Below are 21384 nucleotides of genomic sequence, written 5' to 3'. Positions count from 1 at the left end.
ATTTTTTTCTCTCTCCCTTTTTTCACGTTCTCCTCCCTTTTCTCTTTCCAAAATTTTTGCTTTTAAAATTCTTTCACTCCTCCTTCCCCTCCTGTTCTGTCCCTTCCCTTTCCCAAAAGTTTTTTTTCTTTTTTTTTGATTTTTCAATCCCCCCCTTCACGTTCTGTCCCTTCCCCTTCCCAAAGGTTTTTTGCTTTTTCAATTTTTAAATCCCCCATGTGTTTTGTCCTTGTTCAAAGGACATGGACCCCACGTGTGTAGGGGTCCAAGACATGTGTTCCCCATGCGCGGTAGGGTTCGGATTATTATGGGTCAGGTCTGAAAATTAGGCCTATAAACGGGTAGTTTAAACCCAAATATTATTCTTTGCCCTGACCCGAGAATAAAAACACGATGTAATTCAATTAATCCTATGCAAGCAAAATAACTACTGAAATAAGACTAATTATTTAAAACAAAACTATTTCTTTTCTTTTTTTTTCTTAGTGTTTTTCAAGATTAAAATAGGTACAAAGCATAAATAAAACTATTTTTGTCATTTTAGTTTTAATATAAAGATAAAATATAAAGTACTATTTTTGTATTTTTCAAGATTAAAATGACTACAAAACATTAATAAAACTATATTTTTTATAATTTTCGAAATTATATAAAGTACAAAAATAAGGTACTATTTTTTGTATTTTTTCAAGTTTATGAGAAATACATAAGCTAAAATTTATATATATATTTTTTTTGTAATTTTTCTTTTGCGACGAAATAAAGTAAAATAGTCAAAATAGCTATATTAGACCCAATTTAAATATTCACGCTAAAATGTGAAAATTCCTGGGGAGGGTCAAAAATCACACGTCTACAACTTATCGATCAGTGATGCACTTCCTTCGCAAATTTAATTAGTGTCTTGCATGCTGGTTTGAAATAGAGGTCGAGGAAGAAGGAATACGTGGATTAGTCTTGTTTAAACTTACTTGGATATTTGAATTAACGCGTTTAGTTTCATGTTCAAGCTAGTGTCCATGTTTCAAAGACCATATATCAAAAACGTAGTTGAATAGTTCTGCTTGTTTAGTTGAGTTGCAACTTGAAACGAGTTATGAGATTATCTTTGAGGTTTTCTGCCTATTGTCAGTTCGATTAGCTTAGTCTAATTTTCTATTATTTAGAAATGTTACAAGTCCTTGCTAAAGCCAAGTTGATCAGGTTGTTTCAACAATATCATAGTGATGGAATTTGAAAACTATAGTGAATGATCAAACCTTCCATGAAAAGTGAATTGTTTATCCTAGTGTGGAATGTGAAATGGATTTCCGTTAGTTTTGTTTGAGTGAAAGACAGTCCTCTGTTTGGCCGCAGTCGCACCGACTCCAATGCTATTTTTTTGGTAACGGTTAAGCCCTCATTTAATTCTACTCACTTGAGCAACTGTTAATTCTAAACTGTCATCCTAGTTGCCCGCTCGTTTTTGACGATTGGGAATATCCCTGTTAGTTTCGTATCCATATTTCACGCACCGCGTTACTTGTAGGTTTGGAGTTGTTCACATTTATGTTCAATTGGTTTCCCCTATCTCGATGTGAATATGCTTAATCTCATGATAAGTCTGTCTTGTTCTCATGTCATTTTGACAGATGTTTGGTTTTTTTCCTAAGCTAGTTGCCTAAAGGCTTCATCCCCATAAACTTATCTAGTTTGTTTCCAAGATGTAAACATGAGTTGTCATTGATTCTGTTGGTGATTTTCATTGAGATTTTTGGGAGCTTCCTCTAAACTCTTTTCGCTTGGTTGTCATATGTTTTCTCCCAAGTCTAGCTTTGTTCGGAACTTCATTGCCAGCTTTTTGGTTTTGTTTCTCCCCCCCCCCCCCCCTCTTTCATTCTCTCTGTCTAACTGCTAAGGAAATAGTTTGCCTTTTCTGTGTTCATTTATTGTTCGAAATTGTCTCCTGCTGGTTTCCCTCTGATTTTTACGTGCAGTGTGGTTGAATTATTGGGTTCTTTTCTTGTTTTGACATTTGCTTCCATTTGCTCTAAGTTGAAAATTCACCACTCATGCTTTAGTTAGTTTTAACTGTTCTCATCAGGCATAGCAATTCGTCCTAAATTCGCAATATTTGTGTTGGTGATTTTGAACCATGAATTGGGTGTTTACTGCTTGTGTCTTATCTTGGGCATGTGAAATGTGAACTGCTAGAATTGATGGGAGCAGCAGATAGTTTGATGGGATTTAGATGGCTCTTATCATACTTTGATCCGTCATTTTTATTAGTCTCGTATTCTTTTGTATTCCTGATACTTTGTTTGGACATTCTTAAATGATTGTTGGGCAGTGGGAATAGGGAGAGGCCGAAGCCCAGTAGCAACTTAACTCCATGCTTTGGTTATCAGGCCCGGTCCAATAATAAAGAGAAGTTGAAAAAGGAATGAGCGTGATTTAGAATTCTCTTCTGCCTTATCTAGTCTTTTTTCACTGTTTATTTAATTACATTATCCGTTAGGAGCATGCTCAGGCCGACCACATTTGGATAGGCAAGCTTTAGGACTTCTGTTAATTTTGAGGCGAGAGGTCGTTCCCTTAGTTAAATTTATCCGGAAAATGCCCCGAAGGACTTGTATATATTTTATTCCGGGGAATGCCCCGTAGTACTTGTATTTGGAGGCCAAAAGTTGAGCTTGCAGTATTTTATTTTTATTTTTATTTTTCTTTTATTAGGTGGGGACGACCTCGAGCCTTTTTGTGTGTTTATTTTTATGTGTTTGTTTTACCTCAATTCAAATATTCTAAAAGCCGACTAGATCAAGTGTGCAACCGTACTAGTTACAGGACTTGGGGAGTACCTAACAACTTCTTCCGAGTCAAATGAACCCTCTTACCCAAATCTCTGGTGCAGACTTAGTTTTGAAGTCCGAGTGTTTTAAAAAGAAAAATTATTTTTAGAAAAACGGTGATCTGACACACTGAAATCAAATGTCAGGTGGTGACTCTGAGTAATTTCCTTTTGGACACACAATTTTGTCACTTTTTAATTAAAAACTCTTTTCAAGCTTTACTAAATCTTTTTATTTATTTAAGAGGGTTGGTGAATTTGTAAAAAAAGGGGTGTGACAGAGCCAAACAAATATGAATGATTTAGAAAGAGCACAAATCTTAGTGTGCGATTTCTGTTTGACATCACCATTTGATTTTCATAAAGGTAAATTTAGGGAAAATAAAAGCTGCAATATTGTATCAATAAGTCGTTAAAATTGGTGATAAGACTTTTATAGTCATGTGTAGTAGAATTAACGTTTGAATTCGGATGATTTTCAAATATTCATGCATTCAGCTTGATTCTATTTTTTATCGTTTGGACTATTGTTGCGTTGGTATTCTTATCCATTTAGTAAAAGCAAATCACAATTTATCCTTTGATCAAACTTTTCAATTCAGTAATATATGCTAAATCTTTTTGTGTCATATGTTTTACTGCAGCATATTAGAAAATGGAAGTGTTATGATAAGTAAACCGACAACCCTTTATAGTTCGAATACGATAGTCGTGATTGATAAAGGCTGCTTGTACATGTTCTGAATAATGAACTGTTTGCTACATATTTCCGTTGAAGGAGTTCTGGTGTATGTTCTGCATATGAAATTGCACAATTGTATCATTATATTTCTTGCTCAAGCGCAGTAGAACAGTAGAAATTCATTTTGAATCAAGAAACGATAAGTGTCCCTGGAAAAGACAGGGTAAGAGATTTATCCACAGTTGGTACTTATGAAGGCAAGTAAGTCAAGGTAAATAAATTCAATACAGAATTTAGAAGGTAAACCTATTTGGCTCCGTTTTGTCACAAGCACGTTGAAGGTCAGAAGTTCAGGGAAATCTTTCTCTTGTATTTTTCCTTTTTTCTGGATTGTGTAGTATTTATAAGAATAGAGACACAATCGAAGTCTAATAATAGTAGTAGTAGTAGTAGTGATAGCAGGTTTTGAGTCTATGACCAAAGTAGGAACTGAAGGAATCAAGAAGCAAATGGAGGACATACAGGAGATAAAGGATGGGAGAGGAAGATGACAAATGAAGAGAGAATGTTGTGTATGTGGGTCTTGAATTCAGATCTCTTCTTCGGTACATTTTTATTATCTATTTGGCAGCATCTTTTATTTTTACTTTTTCTTTTTTGGTTTTGTCTTCCTTATTTTCTTTTATTGTGCTCTTTGAAATTAGCTTAAACTTGTTAATACTAAACCAATGTTATTTCTTGTGATCATATCTTCAACGTGTGAGTGCTCATTCAAAGTAAGTTTTTGAACATTCTATGTGATTTTTAATTGGTTCGAATGTTGGATTGTGATTTTCAATTAATTACCTTTTAATTACTCAACTACTAGCTCTTCTAAGAAATTTTGTGATCCAAGAACTAAGGTCAATCAAGTTATGTGGAATTAATTGTTATATAGTTGATATGCTTAATTGCTTCTGGTGGGTCAAACAGCTAACATTTCTTACAACAAATCATGGTGGAAATATAATGGGCAATGTTGCATTGTAAATGTCAAACTACTTACGGTTAGCATGTATGCCTAATCATTTGTGCGCTGCAGAAAAGAATGCCATGTGCTACATAGCTCTTGCACTCCATATCATTCGATAAAGAAAAACTTGATTGTTTTGGTATTCATTCTCCATTCAGTGCATGTTCAGATATAAAGAGTAAACAATCTCTATTTTTAATGTACCATTATCTGCTTACTTGAAAGCTCTACATTGTACTTCTCCTCTATTTTTTCTTGGAGCACCTAATTGAGAGTACCAAATTTGACAATTCCGATATGTACATGCCAGTGAATAGAAGTGAGAAAACTCCATTTAATTTATGCAGAGATGATATGTTTACTACGTTACTTCAGTTTGATTCCTTGCACAAGCTTAATGGTTATGTGAAAATTAACATGCTTTCTTGATTAGCTTCTGATTGTCACATGAATATCATTTATATTAGGGGCTAAATTCTATTTCTAGCATATTTCTAACTTCTGCTAATTTATTGCTTTGAAAGGGATGGCTAAGGAGGATCCGCTGAAACTTGGTGAAACTCGTGATTGAAGACTAACCTTATGCAAATGACCTACACATATATTCTAATCATGTTGGTTGTTGAATTGATGATGCTTTAAGCTCCCTCTACTTTCTTGAATTTACATATAAAGTTTAAACGAAAAATCTAGCTGATTGCAAGATAAAGATAGCTTTAAATCCACTAATTTATTGTTGCTTACCTCATCATTAATTATTTAGAATAGTGTCCTATTGGTGTAACTTCTATTGTTGGAGGTATTCTACATATGATGTACTTATGATGCCATTATTAAGAATAACATTTGATCAAAATTTTATATTACCAATATGATCATGAAATAGAGGTAAATAGTAACTTCTATAATGTGAAGTATGATGAAGGAAGGTCTATTGAAGTTTTACTATTGTCGATGCCAGAAAAATATTAAATGGAGATTTGGACGGTTATGGCTCTTGTTTGCCATACAATTTTAGTTGTTCAATATCTTGGCTCTAGCTTCTTTCATCCATGATTCCTTTTCTGTTAACCTGAGTTTTAATTGTGCATTTTTCTATTATTACTGATTTCTGCAACAGTCTCAAACACATTTGAATTGGCACATTTACTGGTTTCTCCTCTGCATGTTCTTTCCCTCTCTTTTTTATGTTCCTTTTTTTATATTTATTTGAGGTCTTCTGAGTTAGATTTCATTAATGAATCTCTGTTTGTTTGGTAATTGAGCTACTAAGAATAGTTCTGTTCCAATTTCATATTGGCACTGATGTGCCAGCAGACACTATTTTTGCTTTATTTTAACTTTCTTATTTGTATATTTCCTATGCGCTAATTTCATTCGAGAAAGAAAGATTTGATCGTGTCGTCAAGTTGGACATATAAAAAGCAACGAATCTCCACATTTGATGTGCCATCATCTGCTTATCTAAAAGCACTACGTTGTACTTCTTTTTTTTTTAAACACCTAATTGAGAACACTAAAACTGACATCTCAGAAGATAGGTACATGCCAAGGAATGCAAGTGAGAAGGTTATCAAAAAAGAATGCGAGTGAGAAAACATCATTTAATTTCTCTGAAGATGATGTTCACCACATTACACAATTTGATTCCTTGCACAAACTTAACGTGGTGTTAAAATCAACATGCTTCTTGCTTAGCATCTGATTATCACAGAAATATCACTTATGTTTGGGGCTGAATTCTCTTTCTAGCATATCTCTTTTCAGTGATTGGTGACTGTGCTAACTTCTTTTTGCTTAATCTTTCTCCCTTTTCCGAGTAATGGACTTAACTTGATTGATAAAGCTGCTCATTGTTCTTGTTGTTTGACCTTTTTATTAGTTTATACTTCTGCAGGAGACCTCTTGATTACTTAACATTCTTAGGGAATCATAGATTTACTAAAGCTGTAAACATTCTTCCATTTGCTCAACCAGTTCAAGGTTGTTAAGATTCTTAAAATGAAACAACCATAATTGAAATAGTATTAAGACACAACTGAATTATTCTATTTGTCTGGTTTTATAATATTGTTGAGTTCTTGATGCTTATATGTCTGCATTAGACAGATTTTTTTCATTTGTGTCGCAGTTACTTATATATACTCTTGATTTATGATACGAGAATTGTTGTCTAGGAAGATTACTTTGTGGAAGTTAAAGGATATAAATTGCTTAATATAGGTAGAAAGTACAGCTTGAGTCAAAGTCGGGGATGCGGATTACTTGTATTCTCTCTAAAGAAATACTTCAGGCTAGAGGTGCATTCACTTAGAGCTAATTCGATACCTGTATGTTTCAGTGTTGATTGATTGATTTGAAGATGTAGTTCCTCCAGAAATAATGTGCCTGAGCAAGTGTGTGGCGAATGTCATTTTGCATGGCTATCCTCGGGGTGCAATTTGAAGAAGGAAGCAACTATCATTGTGCTTGTGAAATACCGATAAACCTATTTCACTTATGTATTTGTGAAATCATAGCTATTGTATTAGGTATTTATTGTTATATATGTTGTCTATCGCCATTTGACAGTTATTTACGTGCATATATTTTTATTATCTACCATTCTTATCAAATTAAAATTAATAAAATATAATATTTTCAACTTTTATAATATTGGGCCCGTGCTGGCACGGGCTAACACTATCTAGTAAATAGTATAAAAGGTCAATTACAATATTATCTGTGCATATAAGTTAATCAATGAACCTGCAAAAAGAAAATGTGTTGGTATGGAGAAAAATAATTTTTATTTTTTTATATTTAGTTGGTCAAAATATTTTTTCTAATAAAATAAGTTCTTTAATTTAAGAAAAATGCCTTCTCTAGGGGGAGTAGGGAAAACAAGTTTATAAATGGTATTTCACGTTGCTTGTCTTCTCCTCACACCTAACACCCCTCACCCTCACCCTCACTTCTGTTGGGAAAAATAGACCTGCAAAAATAATATTCACGGTATTAGTGATAAACGCATAACACTAAGTTATGGTTAAATCAGCAAGAATAGAAATGCAGCAATAATGACACCAAAATTTTACATGGAAACCCTTCTGAATAAGGGAAAAACCACGGCCAAGAAGAGCAACTGATATCACTATAGCGAGGAATTTTACACTGTGTAGTAACGAGTAAAAATACTCCTAAAACCACTACACCCTCAAAAGAAATAAATACTCTTTTGCTTTTTCCACCTCACTACAATATCTGTCACGCTCTATTTTTCTTCACAAACTATTTTCTTATAGTTTATGGAATACCTTGCTCTCTCTCTTTTCTCTCTTTGTTGGTGTATTACAAATGGCTCAGAAGCTCTCTATTTATAGAGATTCTATATCCCTACAGATGTCATCAGTGACATCAAAAGAAAAGAAGAGATATTCAAACTCTTCAATTTGAGCAATTCAACAAAAACGATGACTGCCAAAAATGACTTAGAAGTCTTTTATCACATCTATTTTTCTTCTTTTTCATTTATGGGGATGGATCCCACAAATGTCTCCCTCCAAACCCATTCACCTGAAGTAAGTAACACCGGACTTCTAGTTTGAGCGCATGCCGACAAGTTCTTTGCAAAGCTCGAACTTGTCTCTTGGTACTATCTTAGTTAGCATATTCGCGAGATTTTCACTCGCGTGAATCTTTTTGACCTGTAAAGATTCGTTCTCCACTTGCTCACGAATCCAATGATATCTGACGTCGATGTGTTTTGTTCTCGCATGGTACATGGAGTTTTTTCTCAGGTCTATTGCACTCTGACTGTCGCAATAGACAACATACTCCATCTGCCGCAATCCAAGTTCTTAAAGAAATCTCTTGAGCCATCTCATCTCTTTACCAGCTTCAGTAGCAGCAATATACTCCGCTTCAGTTGTAGATAGTTCGACACACTTTTGCAACTTCGACTGCCATGATATAGCTCCCCCTGAAAAAGTAAACAAATATCCTGTAGTGGATTTTATGTTATCAAGGTTACCTGCTATATCAGAATCTGAATAGCCCTTCAAAATTGGATTTGATCCTCCAAAACATAAGCATTCATGTGAGCTTCCTCTTAGATACCTGAGTATCTACTTTACAGCTTCCCAATGCTCTTTTCTTGGATTTTCGAGAAATCTGCTAATAACACCGACTGCATGAGCAATATCTGGTCGAGTGCATACTATTGCATACATCAAACTTCTGACGGCAGAGGAATAAGGAATCTTGTCCATTCTCTCTTTTTCCTCCGTTGTTGTAGGACACATCTTCTTACTCAACTTCAAATGACCAGGAAGGGGTGTGCGAACCAACTTAGCCCTTTTCATATTGAAGCGCTCCAGTAAACGTTCTATGTACTTCTCCTGTGACAAGTAAAGCTTTCTTTCGTTTCTCGAACGAGTAAGTCTCATGCCCAAAATCTGCTTAGCATGACCCAAGTCTTTCATTACAAAAGACTTATTCAACTGTTTCTTCAACTCGTCAATCTTGGATGCATTCCAGCCCACAATCAACATATCATCCACATATAGCAAGAGGATGATAAAATCATCATCAGAAAATCTTTGTACAAACACACAGTGGTCTGAAGAAGTCTTCTTGTAGCCTTGCTCCCCCATAACAGACTCAAACTTCTTGTACCACTGTCTGGGAGCTTGCTTCAATCCATATAGACTCTTCTTAAGTTTGCATACAAGGTTTTCTTTAACTTTTGTCTTGAAGCCTTCAGGTTGTTCCATATAAATCTCCTCTTCTAAGTCACCATGAAGAAAAGCAGTCTTCACATCCATATGCTCAATCTCCAAATCAAGACTGGCAGTCAAACCAAGAACTGTCTGAATGGAGGACATTTTCACGACAGGAGAAAATATTTCGTCAAAGTCAATACCTTTCCTCTGACCAAATCCCTTGACAACCAATCTAGCTTTGTATCTGGGCTTCAAACTATGTTCTTCAACTTTAACTTTGAACACCCACTTGTTCTTCAAAGCTCTCGTGCCCTTAGGCAATTTCACCAACTCATAAGTATGGTTCTCATGCAGAGATTTCATGTTATCTTGCATGGCTTCAATCCATTGATCCTTGTGCTCATCTTCTATGGCCTCCGCATAACATTCAGGTTCTCCCCCATCAGTGAGTAATACATACTCATTGGGTGAATAACGAGAGGAAGGAGTACGAGGTCTAGAAGACCTCCTGAGTGGTATCTAACTCGTCCACAGCTTCATGAGTATGAGAATCTACCTCATCAACATTAGCATTGTTATCACCATCACCATCAATATGTTGATCTGGAATATGGAGGGCATCACCATCATCATTGAGCCCACCAACGTCATCCGCATTTTTATGAGGAACTTGATCAAGATTAACTAAACCTTCAGAACTTGGAGATTTTAGCTTCTCCATTTTGTTAATATCTTCAATGGTTTGATCCTCCACGAAGATAACATCACGGATTCTCATGACATTCTTCTCAATTGGATCATATAGCCTATAACCAAACTCATCAAGGCCATAACCAATGAAGATGCACTGCCTTGTCTTGGCAGTTAATTTTGACCTCTCATCTTTAGGCACATGTACAAAAGCTTTGCAATCAAACACTTTCAAGTGGTCATAGGAAACATCCTTGCCATACCAAACTTTGTTTGGAACATCACTTTGCAAAGCAACCATAGGGGATAGATTAATAACATGTATGGCGGTCTACAAAGCCTCACCCCAAAAGAAATTCGGCAACTTTGCTTCAGAAAGCAAACATCTGACTCTTTCCATCAAGGTCCTATTCATCCTTTTTGCTATATCATTAAGCTGATTAGTCATAGAAGGAATCTTCAGTGTTTGATACCGTGTTGTTTGCAGTATTCGTCAAACGGTCCACAATATTCACCACCGTTATCAGTACGAATACACTTCAGCTTCTTTCCAGTTTCTCTTTCAACTGAAGCCTGAAACTGCTTAAAGACACGCAACACTTGGTCTTTAGTCTTCAAGATGTAGGCCCAGTTTCCTTGAACAATCATCAATAAAGGTAGCACAATAAAGTGCACCACCCAAAGTCCTTATCTTCATTGGACCACATAAATCTGAATGCACTAACTCAAGCAACTATGTCTTTCTTGAAGGAGGATATGACTGGAAAGAAACTCTTTTTTCTTTTCCAGCCAACCAGTGCTCACATTTTTCTAATTTTGCACTTTCAAAATTTAACAACAATTTCTTCTTGGCCAGAACATTTACTCCTTTCTCGCTAATGTGGCTAAGCCTCTTATGCCATAACGTTGACGAGTTATTGCTCTCAACGGCATTCACCATATCAACACAGGTGGAGGCTGTAGTCCAATATAGACCACGACGCTTTTTCCCACGAGCCACAATCATGGAACCCTTAGTGAGCTTCCACTTTCCAATACCATTGGTACTGACATATCCCTCATCATCTAAAACACCAACAGAGATCAAGTGCAAACGAACATCAGGTGCATATTTTACATTGTTTAAAACTAGTTTACTTCCAATACTAGTTTCCAAATAAATCACTCCAACACCATCCACCCTAGATACAGTCTCATTACCCATACTCAAAGTTCCAAAGTCACCTTGAGTATAGGATGAGAAAAATTCCTTCCTTGATGTCACATGAGATGCAGCACCACTGTCCACAACCCAACTTAACTCATCACAAGCAATATTTATAAGATCCACATCAAGGACAGTAACAAGATCTTCTGTAATGATAGTGGCCACACAATTGCCATCTTCTTTTTGTTCTTCCTTGTCTCTATTCTCCTTTTTCAAAATCCGATAGAACTTCTTTGTGTGCCCTTTCTTCCCGCAATGATAGCACTCAATATCTTTAAGTCTGCTTCTGGATTTGCTTCTATTATGTTCTCTATTTTGAGAACCCCGATTCTTGCTTCTCCCCCTGGAGTCAGTCACCAAGATATCTGATGAGGAGGAACCCTGCGATTTTCTTCTCATCTCTTCATTTAAAAGGCTGCTCTTAGCAAGATCCACAAAGATCACACCATCCGGAGCAGAATTTGATAATGAAGTTTTAAGAATTTCCCAAGAATCTGGTAGGGAACCAAGTAGAAACAAGCCTTGAATTTTTTCATCAAATTTAATACCCATAGCAGATAACTGGTTCATGATCCCCTGAAAATTATTCAGATGATCTGTCATCGCGGAACCATCGTGGTATTTTAAACCCAACATTTGCTTTATCAGAAACATCTTGTTGTTTCTAGTTTTCCGAGCATAAAAACTTTCAAGGTGCTCCCATAGGGTCCGAGCATGTGTCTCCCCAGAAATATGGTTCAAAACATTATCGCCAACCCACTGTCTAATAAAGCCGCAAACCTGCATGTGTAACAAACTCCACTCTTCATCTGATTTATTATCAGGCTTTATAGTGGTGAAGGCAGGTTGATGAAAATTCTTGACATAGAGAAAATCTTCCATTTTGTCCTTCCAAATGGCATAATTTATGCCATTCAAAGTAACCATTCTACTAGTGTTGGCTTCCATCATTTATCACAAATACAAATACTATTTATTAGGAGACCAAAGTAATTCTTTTCTGATGTGAAAGTTCAGACTGGGCTGCAACCCCAGAGCATACTTAGACAGAACCTTGGCTCTGATATCACTTGTTGGGAAAAATAGACCCGCAAAAATAATATTCACGGTATTAGTGATAAACGCAGAACACTAAGTTATGGTTAAATCAGCAAGAATAGAAATGCAGCAATAATGACACCAAGATTTTACGTGGAAACCCTTCTGAATAAGGGAAAAGCCACGGCCAAGAAAAGCAACTGATATCATTATAGCAAGGAATTTTACATTGTGCAGTAACGAGTAAAAATACTCCTAAGACCACTACACCCTCAAAAGAAATAAACACTCTTTTGCTTTTTCCACCTCACTGCAATATCTCTCACACTTTATTTTTCTTCACAAACTATTTTCTTATAGTTTATGAAATACCTTACTCTCTCTCTCTTTTCCCTCTTTGTTGGTGTATTACAAATGGCTCAGAAGCTCTCTATTTATAGAGAGTGACATCAAAAGAAAGGAAGAGATATTCAAACTATTCAATTTGAGCAATACAACAAAAACGGTGGCTGCCAAAAATGACTTAGAAGTCTTTTATCATATCTATTTTTCTTCTTCTTCATTTATGGGGATGGACCCCACAACTCCACCCCTAAACCCCACCTCCACCCCTCCCCCTCCCCCTCCCCACCCCCACCACCTCACCCTGGCCCCAACCCCATCTGCCCATCACCCCACTCCACCCCAATCCCCAACCCTGCGCCCCATCACTTTATAGCATAAATTTTATATAAATGCCTTTGGATAATACTTGTCACTTAGGAAAATCAGAATATATGTAGGAAAATCATTTATTATAGAAAATTAAATTTTCGTGAAAAATATTTTTCTTCATACCAAACGCACCCTAAAAAAAGATATTATATATATATATATATATATATATATATATATATATATATATATATATATATATATATATATATATATATATATATATATATATATATATGCGCGTGTGTGTGACTTCAACCGTCGTACACCTAAATAATAGGAAAATAGCATCTCTCGATCGTACATTTTGTGCACAAAAAGTGTTTCATGAGTACCATAGAATCAATTTCCACGCAAACTTCAATGCCATTGTTATAATGTAGATTTTTACATTCCTATACATTATATGAAACTATATTACCCTCCCTACTCAAGTTTTACTATAATTATATTTTATATACCTAATTACCATTTATGAACATTTTAAGGGAATTAATGATAATAATTAGTGTCCTAAATCACTCTAACGTATCTTCCACTCCCCTCACGTTTCTCTCTCCACCTTCTAACCCCCCTCCCCTTACGTATCTTGCACTCACCAACGATTTTGTCTTCACAAAATTCAGAATCCCTCCATTAACGCCTATTTCCTCTCTTCTTCCATAAGCATTCTAAATTCTTACTCTCTTCTTCAAAAAATCACCTCCATTAACATCTGTACTTAGCTTGATTTTCAATGAAGAAGAAAAAAACTTCAAAGAAAAGCCCTAAAAAGGCAAAGGAGTCGATATTCTTACATTTGATTTGGGTGGTTTCTTAGAGAATTCACCCAAAAACATTATATGTTTGAATTGGGTGTTGTTGCAGAAAATTGGGAATTCTCTCTATGTCTCTCTCTATCTCTCAATCCCAAATTTCAGTAATGTAAAGCAAAGGAAAAGAGAGCAGCAATTCCACCATTGACAGCCATTAAAAAACTTTGAAGCTTTGAATTCGAATTTGGGTTTTGAAAAATAATTATTTGTTTGGATTGGGTGTTGTTGCAAACAATTGGGAATATGGTTTGGAGTTTATATCTCAATTTTAAGGGTGTTTCGGTGAAGATTAGACTTGATTGGCTGAATTTCAGATTATATTTATGAAATTGTAGTAAAATTGTAGAACAATTGTAGAAAAATTGTATTCTATTGTTTGTATATATTTTTTTTATTTAACTATTGTATGCCACCGACGCGACATGACATACATTATATTTATGAAATTGTAGTAAAATTGTAGAACAATTGTAAAAAAATTGTATTCTATTGTTTATATATTTTTTTATTTAACTATTGTATAAAAGTGAAACAACATAGTATAAAAATTATATTTAAGTTGTATGATATTATAGTTGTATATAACTGAGTAGAAATAATGTATGATAATTGTAAATAAGTTGAAGATGAGTTGTATAATATATAATTAGTTGTATTATATTTGGTTTTGCTATGTATAACTCAGATATAAAATATATAAAAGACATATTGTATAAAATTTGTATTTAAATTATATATTACTGTAGTTGTATTTAATTGGGTGAAAATAATATATGAAAGTTGTAGATAAGTATTATTCGTTGAAAGACATTTGTTAAAGAAGAATTTCGTGATGCTTAATTGTGTGAATATTAGAGTTAAATACCAAGAGCTGTTGTTATGTCAAATATCACTAGTTTCTCAAATTATACATGGGGAGGCAACTGGATTTTATCATTATATAACTATTTTTCAACTTTCATACAACATTCAAATAAGAATATATATATAACTACAATAGAACACAATTTATCTACAATTTTAATACAACTTTACTACAATTTCGTAAGTACATTGTATGTCATGTCTTCTTCTTCGAGTTTCAATCTGAAATTCAGCCAAGACCAAGTCTAATCTTCACCAAACATCCTCAAAATTGAGATATAAACTCCAAACAATATTCTCAATTGTTTGCAACAACACTCAATCCAAACAAATAATGATTTTTGAAAACCCAAATTTGAATTCAATAGGGACTACATATGTATTTGACAAAATTGTTAATAGTTGTATTTTTATGACCTACTCTGTGTCCGCCCAGTGCTTGAAGCGAATTAAATTATTTTTTGCATGTTTTGCACCCAAAGATTTTACGTCCCAATGATTGATTCCTTTTCATTATATCTACACAATTCGCCATTGCTAGCTCCTCTACTGATAGTACTGATTCTTCTTCTCTGCTTGTCTTTAATGCCATGGCTTTTGAAACTTAATTAGTCACGGTGAGAGAAAGTGATGAAGAAAGAAAGAAAAATTAACGTGAGAGGCGGTAGTAAGGAGAGAGGAGGGGAGAGAAAAAAGGAAAAGGATGTAACTAAATCCCCTAATTTAAGGCACTGATAACGAATTGTATATAATTTGTAAGTAATCCTTGTTTAAGGTGGGTAATATACAAAACTAGAACAATTATGGTAAATAAATTTCAAATATTGTATAGGAATGAAAAAATCTCTTTTGAAATTAAATACATAACTAAGTTATAAGGAGAAAGAAGATTCATATAATCAATCCAATAAATTTGAGATTGAAATATAATTACTATTGTTGTATTAGGGGTGTATAAACCGAACCGAAAAACTGCACCAAACCGAAAAGTCAAACCAAACTGATTAAAAGCCCGATTAGGTTTGGTTTAATTTGGCTTGATATTGAGTAAAAAGCCCCGAACCAAACCAACATATAAATATATAATTTTTATATATATACTTTTAAGACTTTTCATAGAATTTTCTTTAAAAAATGTCTAGAAATATTTGGGATTCTCTTATGGGATATAATATTTAGTTAAATATAAAGTTCTCTATTTTATTGACTTAAAATAATGGGTTATATGATCACTTTCTTATCAAGTGTTAGTGAAATGCATCAATCTCTATGTTCTTCCATATTCATGTGTCAAGATCTATTAATTCTTATATCTTTTTTGAATTTGAAGTAGTATTTCAATAATTTAAAATTAAATAGAAGATATCATTATATATGTATCATATAGATTTTTATGTTTAATTATTGAATTCAGTTAACCTTGTAGTGGTACATCAATGAAAAATTATTGGTAGACGACTAAAAGAATAACTATCATATGTTACTAAGATAATTCCCCCATAAAAATATGTTAATAGATCATATCTTTGTCAATATTTTCAATTTCTACTAAACATATATTTACTTATAATTAACAAAGTAATATTGAAATATATTCATGTAACAAAAAGAATCGAAAAACCGACAAAACCGAATCAATCCAAACCGATATAGTTGGTTTGATTTGGTTTTGATAAAAATCGAACCAACCTGGTCCATATACACCCCTAGTTATATTCATGTGTTCATTCATTTTCTTTTTTTCAATGAAACTAAATCCAATTAATTTCTTGTCGGAGTAGCATCAAATATTTATTCACAACCAAAAATTAGAAAACCCAACTTCCTCATAGTGTGTAATGAACAAATAGCTATACTAAATGAGAATGAATGGGAACAGAAGTTGGTTCAATTAGACTACAATATATCAATGCGGATGAAGATGAAGGGAGGGCAGACTTAAACAAAGCTCAAGCTCATTATACCAGATGGTTAAAGGTTGAAGAAGCACTATTAAGACAAAGAATTAATGTCAAGTTGCTTGAGGAAGGGGACTCAAACAGTAAGTATTTCCATGCAGTCATCAATGAAAGAAGAAGAAGGCTCACACTTCACAAAATAAAAACTCAAGAGGGGCAATGGTTACATGGAGATCAGGAGATTGCAACAGGAGCAATTGAATATTTTCAAGCTTTATTCAGATAAGACAATCAACCTTCGCAACTACAATATCTAGAAGTGATTGATTCTATCATTAATCAAGAGGATAATGAAAAGCTGTGCGCTATTCCAAAGGAGGCAGAAATCAAGGAAGCTATTTTTGGCATGGAAAGAAACAGTGGTCCTGGTCCACATAGGTTTGGTGGAGCCTTTTATCAGGGCTGCTGGAGCATTATAAAGAAAGATTTGATAGAACTGATTCAGAGTTTCTTTAATAGAGGAAGCTTAACTATATTTTACAATAATTCTTGTCTTGTGTTGTTACCTAAGGTGGAGCACCCGGAATCCTTCTCCGATCTTAGGCCCATTAGCCTTAGCAACTTTTCTACCAAAATCATTTCCAAAATATTGAGTACAAGATTGGATCCTATCCTCCCCAAACTTATTTCAGAAAATGAAAGTGGTTTTGTACGTGGTAGATTGATTACTGAAAATATCTTACTTGCTCAAGAAATATTCCATGGTATCAACAAGGAGAGTATTGGTGGAAATGTGGTAATTAAGCTAGACATAGCAAAGGCGTATGATAGGGTTTCTTGGGACTTTATCCTAGCTGTCTTGAGAAAATTTGGTTCCTCTAAAATATGGATTGACATAATTCGGAGATCCATATCCAACAATTGGTATTCACTTATGATAAATGGGCATATAAAAAGTTTCTTTCATTCAACAAGGGGGCTAATGCAAAGGGATCCCCTATCACCTGCTTTATTTATTATTGGGGCTGAAGTTCTTTCCAGATTACTCAATCAACTGATATCCAATGATCTCTTTAAAGGCTTCACAATGCATAAAAATGGACCACAAATTACCCACCTAGCTTATGTTGATGATATAATGATATTCACCTCTGGAAAACAAGATTCATTGAGATTGATCATGCAACAACTAAAGAAATATAAGAGATGTCCAGGGCAATCAATCAACTGTGAGAAAAGATGCTTCCTAGTGGGTGCTGATGCAGACCCTGGTCAAATAGAAGTGATTAGGAACATCACAGGTTTCAAACTTACTAACTTTCCTATTTGTTGGCCCAAGAAAAAGGATAGTTTTGAAGAATGACAAAGGACCTCATAAATGAACCAGGTCCATCACTGGTTGACATAGACATAGGCAGACTCAAGACACGTGAGATGCACATGCAGGGGATAAAGGTATTCTGGCAGAATAGATATTCCCTGATCGAAAAGATTGCATAAATGATAAGGAAAAGGACTCCTTACTCAAAGAGAACATTATCCAAGATAAGTAAGGATTTAGTAGTTGAGATCAATTAGAACTCTTCCACCAAGGAAGAGTAGCAATAGAACTCTAATTATTTCTTCATCTACTAATCCTATATATGGCAGAATGTTTTCATTTTACAGGTACGTACATAAGCAGAAGTTAATAGTAAATTGAGAGCAAAATAGCAAGACAATTTTGCAAGCAATTCGTGTATGATTCAAGTGTGCAAACCTGAAGCTACTTGAACCAGATAGAAGAACCAGTTTTAAGTGTCTGTTTTTTATTCAAGTTCAATTGTAGTAGGTGTTTTCATATTGTACCTGTCGCACCTCCTTTTTCCGCCCCCGCGAGGGTGCGTGGGAGTTTTCTCCAATTAAAGGACAGTCGAAACGGGATTTGTTTGTTTGTTTCAGAGTCGCCACTTGGGAATTTTAAGGCGTCCCAAGTCACCAATTTTAATCCCTGAATCGAGGAGAATATGACTCTGTTTATTATTCTGCGAACCAGAAATCCTGAGTAAGGAATTCTGTTAATCCGGAAGAAGGTGTTAGGCATTTTCGAATTCCGTGGTTCTAGCACGGTCGCTTAACTGTTTTTATTCTTGGCTTAATTATCTCGATTTTACATTTTTTATTGCATGATTTTGTTATCGCTTCTGTTTAGATTGTTTATAATTAAAGACCCTTCTTCGAATCGAATCACGCATACGTGTATCCGTTTTATATGTTATATATTTTTTAACGTGAAAAATCGTGTCACGCGTACGTGTACACAATGATATTGATAATATATTTATTATAAAATAATTATTTTTTCGAAATTGTGTTTTAAATAAAATCAAGAACATTCGCACTTTTTGTATGATTAAGTAGTGAACCGCACATCTCGGATTTTATGAAATTAATTTAAGATCCTCCGACGAATCTCTTTTTATTAAAAATTTGCTCGAAGTTGCGCGAACGCATAATCCGAATTGCCTTTAGAAGTATAATCAAGTCACGCGAACGCATCCTTAATTATGCAAATATTCTTGACAGTAATATAAATTCTCTACAAATGTTTATTGCATCCATCTATTTTTAAATGTAAGAGTCATGGAGAATCACCGATTGGGATGCCACCAAATTTCTTGACAAAGAATTCAAAATTTATTAGGCGTTGCTACAAGTCTTATTTTACGCGTATGAATTATATACCTCAAAACTATTCAAATTTTAAAGAATTAATGATATGAAAAAGAAACAAACAACATGTAACTAAAAATACTACCATTTTTATCGTGGATACAACATTAATATATCCAAAAATCGAATCGCATATAAAACTGGAAAAAGAATTAATTTGATAAACAAATTAATAGTTTCTGAAGAATTTTTATTGTTATATTTAATGCGAACTCTATTTCTACATATCCTTGACATAAAATGTTGCAATTCGTGCTTATAAATCTCATATCCTTCTCATATACTTGTTTTTAGTCCAAAGTTATAATTGTTTGGTTAATTTGTTTACAATGGTAGATAAGAATCAAGTTGATAAGAAAGAGAACTATTATACAAATTGATTCAATAAAATTGCATCACATGCAATATAGTTGTACGTTTGAACCATTCCTAATATTCTAAACTCGTAACGAATTATATCAACTCACCTTTCACTTATGGTTATACATGTAACTGTTATCACGCCATGTACGAACAACATACAAATTTCATCAATCTAGCTTTAAATAAATTCGGACTTTTGTGACAAAATATGCTAGTAATGTAGTTTCTTGATACTTCCATACTATTCCATATTTAGCCAACAATATCATAAGATTTAATTAATGGCTAGCTTTCTGCCATGTTCCCTATCTTATAATTTGAATATAGCTATACTTAATGAAATTCTGAAATAAATAACATTATTACAAAGCTTATGCGAATTTCAAAGGATGATTAACTAACAGTTCTCACATCAAATGTAAGCTACTATATTAACCAGCTGAAACAAAACTGAAATTTAAACTAATAGATTTAAACGAGTAAAAGACATAATTATAATTCCGAACTTCATTTATTTGGCAATGTTGAAGCTTTCCACAACATGAGTCTAAAATATATACCTGATATTGGAAGCAAAAGAAAATGAAGATGAGAATCAGCAGCAGTAATAACAGTACAACAGCAACAACTGCCCAGCAACAGTAACAACCCAGTAACAGACCGGTGGAGTAGTAATCCCAAAAACAAAAGCTTTAAGCTTTGAATGAAACAACAACCATTAATACTAATTTCAAACAAAGAAAGAAAGCAAAAGATTTTTTAGTTTTTATTTTTATTTTGAAAGCTTAAATATTTTTCGGAATTTTTCTTTCTCTTAAATGTTCAGCCCCTTTTTTCTCTCTTCTATTCTCTGTCCGTTTTTTCTCTCTATCTGTGTGTGTTTTTCTCTATCTTGTGTTCAAGACTTCATATATATAATCTCATCCCATAAATCTTTTAATCAATTAAAATCAATACTTTTTCTCTACCCAACCCATTATCTTCCCACTCATCCCCATTACATTAAATAAACATATCACATCACCCCATTATATTTTGTCCCGCATGCCTAACATAAAATAATACAAGATTCCCCCCACTAAATTTTGTCTTGTCCCCCCTTTATATTAAACAACTATATCACAAACCACCCCATTTCATTTTGTCCCCCATGCTTCATATAAACAATTACAAAATGTACAATTCCTAAACTACCCCTCCGACCCTATTACAAATTACTATTTTACCCCCGAAAGTACTATAAATTACCAAACTACCCATCAGCTATAACACATCAATTAATCAAACTTAACCAAAATATAGACAATATGATTAATTTCTAACAATGTTCAAACAACAAATTTCATGAACATGATTTCTTCAACATTTCAACAACAAAGCACATGAACATGATTTCAACAACATTTCAACAACAAATCACATGAACACAAATTGAACAACAAAGAACAACTAAAATTTGATTGAACAATATTTTAGCAACAAACAATCCTATTTTCGGATTCAACAACAACAAACAAGTATATTTAGATTTCTAAATTCAATCATATTGAACTTAAAATCAATTCTAACAACATTACAACCAACAATTCCTATATTAAACTTTATGAGACAAATTCAAGAAATAATCACAAATGGTAAACAAGAAATCAAGCTATACAAATTTCGGATTCAAGAACAATCAAACAAAGTATGAACATGAATTAAATCTATATTAAACAACAAGCATGACGGATTCAAACGATTAAATCAATATATTTTCCTTCAACACAACTAAATTCTTTTTTTTAGACAAATAACAAGATTTGTTGTTAGAAACAATTATGAACTTAAACTTGAACTTAACAATATTAACAATTTCT

The sequence above is a fragment of the Nicotiana sylvestris genome, chromosome 5 (assembly GCF_000393655.2).
Source record: "Nicotiana sylvestris chromosome 5, ASM39365v2, whole genome shotgun sequence".
NCBI classification, from domain to species: Eukaryota; Viridiplantae; Streptophyta; class Magnoliopsida; order Solanales; family Solanaceae; genus Nicotiana; species Nicotiana sylvestris.
This window is presented reverse-complemented; position numbering follows the sequence as displayed.